Here is a 12,301-nt window from a genome sequence, read left to right as displayed (position 1 = left end):
GTTTCCAGGTTTTCACACTGGAAAGTTCATCCTACATTAAGGAAGTACAAAATCTTATCCATGCTTGGTCTAAACCAGTGGTTCCCAACCTTTTTTTGACCAGGGACCACTAGGACTTTTTAGTTCGGTGCAGGGACCCCAAGGTTCAAAATAAAAATTCCGAGAATTTGAAAATAAACTTTAATCATAAGTGTTAGTTAAACATTAAACTTAGAATAATATTTGAATATATATTTTTATAATAGAGAACTTTTAATTGAAAATATTAATTTATTATGGGTTTATAACTTTGTTTCGCGGACCTTAATTTAGTTCTCGCGGACCCCTGGGGGTCCACGGACCCCTGGTTGGGAACCAGTGGTCTAAACCAAGCCTGAACAACCACCTGCACACCAGCCCAGAAATCAAACAAAAGCACACTTCAGGGGTGGGAGGTGGGGAGGAGGATGAACAAGCTAAGAAGCAAAATTTAATTTTTAAAAAAGCACTCTGAATGTGCAAACAAGTCAGTCTATTATAACACAACCATTTGAGGTAATAAATGGCAATGACTACTTAAAACCCACAAAAAGTTTAAATGCAAAAACCATGTCAAGCCAGGTGAATATGAACATGGAGTTCCGGAGACCTCACATGCATGTATTATCTTTCACTGTTACAATGTCAAATCCTAATGGAAAGCTGCTATATTGGCCCAACTTGTATGATCACGGGAAAGAAGAAGAGTTGGTTTTTATATGTTGACTTTCTCTACCACTTAAGGAAGAACCAAACTGGCTTACAATCACCTTCCCTTCCCCTCCCCACAACAGACACCCTGTGAGGTAGGTGGGGCTGAGAGACTGTGACTAGCCCAAGGTCACCCAGCTGGCTTCATGTGTAGGAGTGGGGAAACAAATCCAATTCACCAGATTAACCTTCACCACTCGTGGAGGAGTAAGGAATCAAACCTGGTTCTCCAGATCAGAGTCCACCACTCCAAAACCGCTCTTAACCACTACATCACCAAAGGCATCAACATCTTTAAAGAAAAGTTTTTAAATCATGTCTCTCAACAAGACCTTGTGAAAATCCAAAAGGCTTCATACCATCTGACTATATGATGGATGAAAACTGCCAGCCTCTTACCTCTGCAGCGAAGTCTTGCAAGAGGAATGCAGACTCCGTTTCTAAAGGCGGCCAGCCATTCAAAACATACTTTTACTTGCGCGTTTATTCATTTGATTGATACCTTGTGCTGTCCCATGGGCTCTGATCAGCTAGCTTACAACAGTTTTTCCCAGATGCATTTCTCTTCCCAAAGGGATCACAACATAAAGAATTAAATATAGTTTATAATAATATAAATCTGTGGACCAGAGCTTATCCCCAAGGATGGTGGGATGGTGTCTCTGGAGCTCTAAGCAGGAGGGGGGTCACCGCTTTTCACTCCCAGTTTTCAATCCCAGTTCCTGGAATGCTCCTCCTCTCTAGCAGCAGCACCTGCTTTCAGTGAAGCCCAGCAGAAAAGATGCTGTAGAATCCTTACGTTCAACTAAACAAATACTTTGCTGATAAATACTAGCCATAAAGCTGCAAAAACATCCACTGATAGCGAACTCCTGATGCCGCTTCTCTGCAGTCAACGAGAAAAATCCATTCAAGCTCCATTGGGTGCCTATTAACTAAAAGAATCCATCCTGTTCCAACAAGAGCCTATAAACAAGGGCATAAAATATTTGACAGTCAAATAAGGAACGCTGGGGCTCTCTGGGCACTCTGTTTGGAGTTAATTTTATAAAGATTGAGAGTGACTTGCATGAGTGAATTATGTACTACATTCCACTGCAGATCCATCCCCCATAATTGGACCGTGTGAAGTCTTTTAGGATTTTTTGCAGGGTCTTGTCAAGAAACGTGCGTTTGATGCCTTCCTGCTGAGGAGTTCTTTCTCCTTTCCAGTGCCTTCCCATGAATAAGAAATCCCATCCACACCAATGGATTGGTTTGCCATCAGGATTTAATTGTAACAGTTGGGGATAGGAAAAACATTCATGGGCCTTTGAGCATCTGAGTTAATCACACTTACCTTGTTTCCTTTCTGTTTGCATTTTGATCTTCAATATATTTCACTGTATGTAGCATATTTGTTTCGCATGTTTGGTTTTGTCGATGTTCACTACTGTGATCATTGTGTATTAATAGATAGCACCGTTTGCACATTCAGAGTGTTTTCTATTTCTCAGATCATCCTCCGTTTTTCGGGGGGGGGGCTTGTTTCTTTCATGTGTTGCTTCTCCTGGCTCAGCTGTGCCCTGTGGCCCACCATGGGTTTGGTACGCCACCTCCTTGTGCTGTCTGCCCAGGAAAAGCATGGGGGGAGGCTTGCCAAGTACTGGGCAGGCCACGATCCCTATTTGGTGGTTCCATTCAGCTTGGGCAGGCTGCCCCTTACCCCAGGCATCGGTCCCCCTCTCCACCTCCATTACTCTTTCCTTACTTCCTGTGTGCTCCCCACAGGCATCTTCTTCTGCCACTTACTACTGGGAGAAGCTGCACTCAGCTATTGACCTGTTTCAGCCCCAAGGAGGCTCATCTCAGATTGCCCTCCCCTCATGGGCACCCTTTTCCAGCACAGTTCCATATACGGGAGGATGTTCACTGATTGATGTGGGGCCATTTTGACTTCTCTTTTTACAGAGGCCATTTGTGCAGGGTCGATTTTGATGCTCGCTCAAAGTTCCTTTTTTAAATCTGACCTTTAAAATGACTATTCACGGTCCCGATCCAAGAGGAGAAAGTCAAACAAATTCCACTCCCCCACTTGCCTGCTCCTTCGTTCTTTCGTTTTCATAGCCATTAGCAATTGTCATTTGCATACTAAGCCGAGGCTGTGATTCTGCATGTTTCCGTCAGTGAATGCTTCGATGCTGGGGCGAAGCAAATACAAAAGGTCGCATTAAAGGGGCTCTTAAAAAATGCGAAGCAGGTATGTGCCAGCTTCACAGTGACGTCTGGAGTGACGGTTCAGCATGAAGAAATAAAAAAAATATGTGGGGCACTTCAGCCTGGAACGCGCTGCTAATTACCAAGCATAAACGGCCAGAGACTCAGAGTTGCCTACAAATCACATACAGACAAATTAAATGTTTCCATTATCAATGAGAACCCATGAACTCTGTGGTCTCCCTGTTGATGTTTAACTGTTCTTTTTAATCCTTCTGCTCTGTGTCTTTTAACGGTTCTGCCGCTGTGCCAGCTTCATTTGCCTTCACTGCAGGGCAGCTAGCTGGTGGGTGGAAGTTCTGTTAGCCCAGTTGGGTTATTGGGTAAAGTCAGGGTAATCACTGGTGCTCTGGTAGGCACAGGTTGTTCCCGAAGAGCAAGGTGGGGCATTGGGGGGGGGGGCTCCAATACTAGCAAAGGGCCCACCACCAAATCATGCTGCTGCTCTCTATATGCACAGAGCATCCAAGAACACCAGAGGCACCATGAGAGGGCTTATCTATTTACTTCACTTATACCTGCTTTTCACCCCATTTGGGACCCAAAGCAACTTACATCATTAGCCTCTCCTTCATTTTATCCTTACAACAACTCTGTGAGGTAGGTTAGGCTGAGAGTGTGTGACTGGCCCAAGGTCATCCAGCAAGCCTCCTTAGCAGAGTGGGGATTCAAACCTGGATTTTCCACATCCTACTCCAGGAGTCCTCAACCTAGGGTTGCCAGGCAGAGCCTGGTGACCAGTGGGAAATAGGGGAGGTGGGGACTTCCATATTGCAGAGAGGGGCATTGGCATCCTCAGCACAATGATGTCTCTTCCTGCATGACCCAACAGTAACATCATTGCATGGGGGGGATGCTCTAGTATTTGCCCCAAACTCTATGGTTTAACTAGAGTTTGGGGCAATGCTAGAGCATCACCCAGTGTGATGATGTTTCTTCTGGGTTGCGTCTAAAGTAACATCATCACACTGCGGACAATGATTGCACCCTAGGGTTGCCAACCTCCAGGTACCAGCTGGAGATCTCCTGCTATTACAACTAATCTCCAGCCAATAGAGATCAGATCACCTGGAGAAAATGGCCGCTTTGGCAATTGGACTCTATGGCACTGAAGTCCTCCCCTTCCCCAAACCCTGCCCTCCTCAGGCTCCGCCCCAAAAACCTCCAGGTATTTCCCAGCCCGGAGCTGGCAACCCTATTGCCCCCCACATTTCACCCAGGCATTTCCTCCCACTGCCAAGCTGAGTGGCAGCAGACAACAAGAACAGGGAATGGGAGATCCCCCACCCCCAGTGGGAAGCCAGCATTCCTACCACAACCTTTTAGAGCAGTGGTTCCCAACCTTTTTTTGACCAGGGACCACTAGGACTTTTTTGTTCGGTGCAGGGACCCCAAGGTTCAAAATAAAAATTCAGAGAATTTGAAAATAAACTTTAATCATAACTGTTAGTTAAACATTAAACTTAGAATAATATTTGAATATAATAATATTTGAATATATATATTTATAATAGAGAACTTTTAATTGAAAATATTAATTTATTATGGGTTTATAACTTTGTTTCGCTGACCTTAATTTAGTTCTCGCGGACCCCTGGGGGTCCACGGACCCCTGGTTGGGAACCAGTGTTTTAGAGACTACATACAGCTGTGGAGTTAGGAGAGGTGCTGGTGAGTGCCACCCCTAAAGGGCTGCCACCAGAGATGGAATAAACCACAAAATGGCTAGGTTGCCATAGGGTTGCCGGTTCGCCCGTCACGATGCGGCCCTTCCAGGCGTAAACCGGAAGTAACGTAATCACGTGGATGCGCGGCCTCGTGTGCCATCTCCACTCCTGAGCCGGTCAACTGATTGGCAGGCCATCCATGACAGCAAGCTTAATGCATATGAGATGACTTAAATCTAAATGTTGACTCACCCTTCTGTCCTTCTAGTTTTAGCTCAGTTTCCTAGCAAGCAAGCTGACGCAGTTTCGTAACTACCTATCCAAGGATCCAGGAAGGTTGAAGAGCCTCTCAACCCTCCGACTCCTGAGAATGAGGAGGAGAAGGGGGAGCAGGGTGAGGATAGACCTTTGGAGGCCTCAAGACATCCTCAAAGGAGGCAGACCTTCACCAGAAAGGCTACTTCTGGCCTGAAAAGAACAGCTGTTCAAAACGTCAAGCTGTTACCAAACCTGTGTCCCTCCTGGACTTTCCTACATTTCCCTTGGACAGAGGTGGCACATCACTAAGGGGTGGAGACTACGGTTGCCAGCCTCCAGGTGACGGCTGGAGATCTCCTGCTATTACAACTGATCTCTAGGCGACAGAGATAGGGTTGCCAGGTCCCTCTTCACTACCAGCGGGACGTTTTTGGGGCAGAGCCTAAGGAGGGAGGGGCTTGGGGAGGGGAGGGACTTCAATGGCATAGAGTCCAATTGCCAAAGCAGCCATTTTCTCCAGGGGAACTGATCTCTATCAGCTGGAGATCAGTTGTAATAGCAGGAGATCTCCAGCTAGTACCTGGAGGTTAGGAAATCAGTACAGGAGCGAAGAATACTTATAAGTGCAAAAACTATTTATATGCTACCGTGTCTAATATAATACGCACTCAACCTGTATCCAGCACTTTGTAATTTATTATCAAGATGTGCAATATAAGAGGAAAATGCTTGAAGGACTGATGAAGAATTCAAATCGCAAAGAATTTGAAACGGCCGTATCCTCCATGAAGTTATTCCTCCTGAATTAATATCTATTACATCTGCTTACTTACCTGCATGAGATGAATACAGAAGATTGATGTGCATATTTTGAGAGAGACTGCACCTTTGAATTGAACTGTTTCTATTCATTACCATCCTAGAGATGGTTTTGTATATTTGATATAACTGTATGAATGATTCATTTTGTGTATTTATGAGTGCGTATTATATTAGACACGGTAGCATATAAATAGTTTTTGCACTTATAAGTATTCTTCGCTCCTGTACTGATTTCCTAATCTCTCGATACTAGTACAGTGGTGTCTATTTTCTCCCCCAGTACCTGGAGGTTGGCAACCCTAGACAGAGATCAGTTAACCTGGAGAAAACGGCTGCTTGGGAAGGTAGACTCTATGGCAGGGGTTTTGAACTCAATTGTTAACGAGGGCTGGATATGACATAAATGCCACTTGGTCGGACCAGGCCACGCCTCGCCAGCCCAGATCGAGAGTGTGCGTGTGTGCATGGGGGGGGTGTAGCTGCCACAGCTGGCTCACAGGTCAAATAAGATCTCTCAAGGGGCCGTGTCCAGCCCATGGGCCTTATGTTTGACACCTCTGCTCTATGGCACTATACCCCATTAAAGTCCCTCCCCTCCCCAAATCCCGCCCTCCCCAGGCTCCACCCCCAACATCTCCTGGTATTTCCCAACACAGAGAGCTGGCAATCCTAGTGGAGACAGAGACATGACTTAATTCCCCCCCCCCAGGGTTGCCAGGTGGGTGGTATTGGCAGCCAATTGCCCGCCAATACACCCAGCCCCTCTGGAGCCATGCCTGCATGCCCACACAGGTGCGCACATTCAATGACGGCACTTACAGTTTTACTTCTGGAAGCACTGCATCGCCACGGATGCTTTTGCACTCACCCCCCCAAAATTTGTTAAATCAGCCGCGGCGCTGCAGTGCTTCCAGAAGTAAAACTGGAAGTGCTGTCATCATGCGTGAGCACCCGCAGCCGCCCCAGCCTCGCTCCCTAAAACCTCCCACTGATCAGGAGGGGGTGACTGGCAACCCTACCCACCCACCCCATTCATTGTTTACTTTGGCACCCAGGGAACTGCAAAACCCATACCTATAACATCCTCCCAGTATCATAAAAATAACAAGTCGACCTGAGTTCTTCTTATTGGTCATCAGTAGGGTTGCCAACCTCCAGAGACTAGCTGGAGATCTCCTGGTATTACAACTGATCTCCAGCTGATAGAGATCAGGTCACCTGGAAAAAATGGCCGCTTTGGCAATTAGACTCTATGGCATTGAAGCCCCTCCCCTCCCCAAACCCCGCCCTCCTCAGGCTCTGCCCCAAAAATCTCCAGGTATTTCCCAACCCGAGCTGGCAACCCTAGTCATGAGACTGGTCTTCTTCTTTGCCAGAGTTGCAGGTGTTTGTCAGGTGTGTGTTTGTCAGTCTTCATGCTTGGTCAGCAATCAGCAGCACTTTGTGGGGCTGTCTACTGACGAGTTTCAGGCTGGTGCTCAAAGTACTCTTGAATAACATGATTGTGCGTGCTAACAGTTGGGGGGGGGGAATCTTTTCCCCCTTATGTGTGAAACCCAGTCGTGTGCAATCTAATTCTCATGGCATCTCAGCATCTGCTTATCTTAGCTTAATCGGCAAAGTTACTATTTCAATTGACAAACCAGTTTCTGTGCTCCTTTAGCTGAACCCACAAATTCTCTCAAAGCCATTAAAACAATCAAACAAAATAAGATCAAAAATCCAATAATCTCTTCACCCCCATAATATCATTTAGGACCAAACACAATTTAGGTCCTCTGGTGGGAGGGGTCTTTTGTTGTAAAATGATATTTGGAGAAGCTTTAGGCAAATTGCCCCCCTGAACACACACTTTCTCTCAATATTAAGAGGGGTTTTTCCAGTGTTTCCATGGAATGCACAACAATCACACCCAGCGCTGTCTCAGCAGAAGTCACAATTTCTGATGCCAGACTACACGGTCAGGGTCTGAAATCCATTTTGTTCAAAGGGAGGCTGTAGCTAGGCCAATTCGGGGCCAAAAAGGTACCAGATTAACAGGTATAATGCCATAGAGCCCACACTCCAAAGAACTCCAGAACAGGCCTGTGAAACAGAGGGTGCTTTCACACATACCGAATAATGCACTTTCAATCCTCTTTCAATGCACTTTACAGCTGGATTTTACTGTGACCTTTTATACATGGGTTGTTTCCATCGCCATCACCCCGCAACTACTTTGGGGCTTTGTTTTCATTATGCACGTTTTCTCCAACCTTTAGAAGACACTTCGCTCTCTCTCCCCGCGTTTTCCCCATCTTTTCTGGATGCTGTTTTACCCAAGGTTAAGGACTCTGTCAAGGCCAAATGGATTGCTAGTCCTATGCAGTTTCAGTTCAGGTTTGTCTCCCCATGCCCACATTCTCGCTTCTCCCTCCCACTTGTGAGAGCAGGACTATCGATAGAACACTGGAATAATCATGAATGCTTATTTCTCCACTCTCTATTGAACTTGTCCATATGCCCCCCTGGCCATTTTTCATTTTTCTTTTGTTTGCAAGTACAAGATTAGCGATAGAACGCTGAAATAGCTCAAATGACCACACGAGTGTTCATATGACCCCTGCATTGAGATGCCAAGTAATTTGTAATGGAATTGGTGGACATTTCTCCTTTTGGTCATTTTGGGTGGAATCATGGTAAAGCAGGTATGTGGAATTGGACCCTTTTTTCAGTTTCATTCATTGTGTGTGATTCTCTGCTTTGGTTGTGAAATGGCTACTTGGTTCAGTTAAAATGAAAGAATCCCAACAATTTTTTTCTTTGTGAGTACAAGATTAGCAATAGAACATTGAAACAGACAAATGACTATGTGTATTTTGAAATAAACACTACATGAGTGCCTTTTTTGCTCGTAATCTAGAGATCTATCACTACAGCGCATGCACAAACCAAAAAAGGGGGTGGCAAACCACATAATGACGACACTGGTGACCACTCCCCCATTACTTAAGATGCTCCGCATTTTCACAGGTGATGCACAAATTTAATCCCAAGTACTCTGGGAATTTCTTTGAGGAAAAGACCCTATGCAGAATGATTTGAGAATTCGATTGCAAATACTGAGAGAACAGCACATCCAGTGGAACCAACCCGTGCATAAAAGGCCTGTGTGAAATGGCAAATCCACCTGCAAACATCATTAAAGTGCATTGAAAGTGGATTAGAAGTGCATTATTCAGTATGTGTGAAAGCGCCCAGTCTCAGGGGCATCCAGTCTCAGGGGCATACACAACATAATGTGTACGTAGACCCTGTTATGAGTTTGATAATGCAGAGGAAGGAAATGCTTTCTCAGTTGAATTTCTGCTTGTTAAATACAGGCACAAGTGTGGAACCTCTTAATTTCAGATGATATCTTCACAACTCAAAGTAGCAAATAACTTATCTAATTCTACAAACTTTTAAAATAGATGGCTGCCTTTTCTAGAATATGTGGAGAGGGGGGCATCGCGACGTAAACGGTGTCCACAAACTATTGTATGATTTGGATTGATTAAGTTCTGCTAAGTGGTATTTTTTCTGTTAAAAGCACTGATGTATAATGTTGGAACAAAGTATAATATTGGAACATATTTTGGAACCAAGTGTTGAAACATATCTTGACTGTACAATGATGTTTAATGGATTACTGTTATATTTTGATTTTTGTTGTTGTTGTCATCATAAACTAAACTCAAAATAAAGAGTTTTTTAAAAATACACGCAGATCTTGAACTACGGGTCTTTTGTATATTTTCACAGAAAGTATTCTATTCAGCCAATGACACCTTTGCAAATCTAAAAATGTATTTTTTGGGGAAAGAATGCAAATGAATCTTAGTGGGCTGACATGACCAGGAGAAGGGACAGCAATTCTTCCGACAAGAGCAACTGTCCAATTTTAAACTGACCAGACAAGCTGCCTTTTGCCATCTGCCAGACGTTGCTTGCAGCTGCCAGACACTCTTCCCAAAAGGAGACTGAGCCAGCTGTGTTTGGACACTTGGGGGCAAAGGAGGACGAGAGCAGAGGATTCTGGGTACCAGGTCATGGCCTACCTTGGTACTGGACCGAGACGCAAGACTCAGGGATGGAGAAATGGCTTCACTGCACAAATCAGATGTATTCTTCCAGAAGCAGCAAACAGAGTTTAGCGATTTTTCATGTGAGAAAACCCTGGACCTACTGGATTTCTGCTTGCTATGCAGTCGTTCAAGGCATAGGAGCTCTGACCAAGAAAAATAAAGAATCGCACAGATGGCCTAGGTAAAGTAACTGGTCTTCCTTCACCATTAATTGGATAAAGCTAATTTACAGGCAATCTGTTTATAATGCAAAATTTATCATGTATATATTTTTTAAGTTTGTAAGTTTCCATCCTGTTGTTTCATAAGAATGTGGGGATTTTGTTGTTGTTGTTGTCAAGTCACAGTTGACTTATGGCAACATCGTGGGGTTTTCAAGGGAAGAGACATTCAGAGGTGGTTTGCCATTGTCTCCCTCTGTGTAGCAACCCTGGACTTCCTTGGTGGTCTCCCATCCCAATAACAACACTGGCCAACTCTGTTTCTGAGATTTGACCAGATTGAGCTAGCCTGGGCTATTCAGGTTAGGTTAATGTGGGAATAGGAAACAATAAATAAGAGATATATATTATTCAGTTTTACCTGGTATCTTTGCTGTTTAGAGTTCAATGTTTTTATCATACTTTGTAGTTTGCTTGTTGATTGACTGAATAGTTCTTTTCATATTTGTAATCTGCTTTGAGTCCCAGTGAGAAAGGCAGATTATAAGTGAAGCTAATAAATTATGCAGGAGCCCCGTGGCGCAGAGTGGTAAACGGCAGTACTGGAGTTCGAGCCCGACGGACGGAAATCGGTTTCAGGTAGCCGGCTCAAGGATGACTCAGCCTTCCAGCCTTCTAAGGTTGGTAAAATGAGTACCTTGCTGGGGGTAAAGAGAAGATGACTGGGGAAGGTACTGGCAAACCACCCCGTAAACAAAGTCTGCCTATGTCAGGCCTGCTTTCCACTGCTTTCAGCAGCCTGTCAGACTGAGCATGTTTTAGTTTCGATTCCACCAGATGCCTCTTAAGGTCGAGCCTGCTAACTGTTGAATTCCTGTTCCAGCGCAATCTCCCATGGGAATGGCTCCCCGTTGGGAGGGGGGTTACTAACACTTTCCCATATAGGCCCTGTACTGTGCCACCATTTCCCATTCGTGCCAATTTACCTGTAGCTCTGCAAACCTGTATGTTTTCCAATAAATCAGCTCTCTTTTGGACTCCTTGTCTGTGGATGCTGTTTGTGGGACTACCACGGGGACAAGTGCTTACATCTTGGCATGAATCCCTTCTCAATTTTTTACCTGCCTGGCTGGAGCCCTGAAGGTTTCGCCGGGGTCTCGGATTGGACCAGGGGACGTGCTCTCCGAGTGAATTGCCTGTGGTTGGAGCCCCAGAGGGTTCGCCTAGGTCCCAGGTGGGAGTTGAGACAACACTCCCCGGGTGGAGGGTTTCTGGCCGAAACCCTGGAGGGTCCTGAACCTTGGTACCCTCCGTTGGAACCGTCGGACGGGTACCCCGACGACCCTTCCTTGCTGAATGACATTCTTGCTGAGGCACTGCGGACGGATGCGGAGATCAATCGCCTGATTGTACTCATTCGAGTCCAGTGGCGTCACCTGGCTGACACGACCCCCTGGACAAACCCTGATGCAGATCAAAGTGCCCAGCATGACCTCCGGATACTGGACAGTCTGGTGGAAGAAGTGTGACTGGCGCAGGAGGATTTAGCAACTTTGACCCGTTTGTTAGCAAGCTTAACTGTACGTGAGGAACAACTAGAGCCAGTAGCGGTCCTGATCCGCCCTGCTCCGTCCCGACCCATGGCGGGAATGCGGCCGGAGGAGGCCCTGACCCCAACCGCTCCTTGAAGGAAGCACAGGATGTGGCGGCCCAGACAGCCTTACTGTTTGTAGGACTAACCTCGGCCACGGCCTCGGTGGCTGAACTCACGAAGCGCCTGACCCCTGACTTTGGAGCGGATGCTGCTGCTCTGGCAGTCCAGGTTCAACTGTTATTGGACCTACCAGATTCCTCTGAACTCCTTGTGCTTCTGGAACAAGAAGCTCTCCCGATCGTCACCACGGCGATCGCCACCAAGCTCGAGGCCGACCAAGTGCTCGCTGACTGACAGCGAGCCTAGGAACAATTGCGGGCAGCAGATGCGGCAGCAGCTCGGGCGCGAGCCGAGAAAGAAGAGAAACAATGTTTGGCCGCTGCTTGAGCCCGCACGGTCACGGACGTGCGTCCCAGAGACAGCATAGGTGTTGGATTTGTCCCCTCGTTTTCCCCGAGTTTTTGTCCATCTCGCGACGCACAACGAGAGCGTCGGCTCGCAGGTCGCTTCACTGAGCCGGACTACTCAGATGAGGAGGACCTATATGGTGAGGAACCCCACTGGGCTACTGGTCTCTGGGTTAGCCAGTCCAGACGTACAGGAGAGGCAGGGGACAAAATGCGTCTATTGCGGGGCCAAAACCGGGAC

Source organism: Euleptes europaea, chromosome 18 (genome assembly GCF_029931775.1).
Source record: "Euleptes europaea isolate rEulEur1 chromosome 18, rEulEur1.hap1, whole genome shotgun sequence".
NCBI classification, from domain to species: domain Eukaryota; kingdom Metazoa; phylum Chordata; class Lepidosauria; order Squamata; family Sphaerodactylidae; genus Euleptes; species Euleptes europaea.
The sequence above is the reverse complement of the archived record's forward strand: the minus strand, read 5'-3'. Positions refer to the sequence as shown.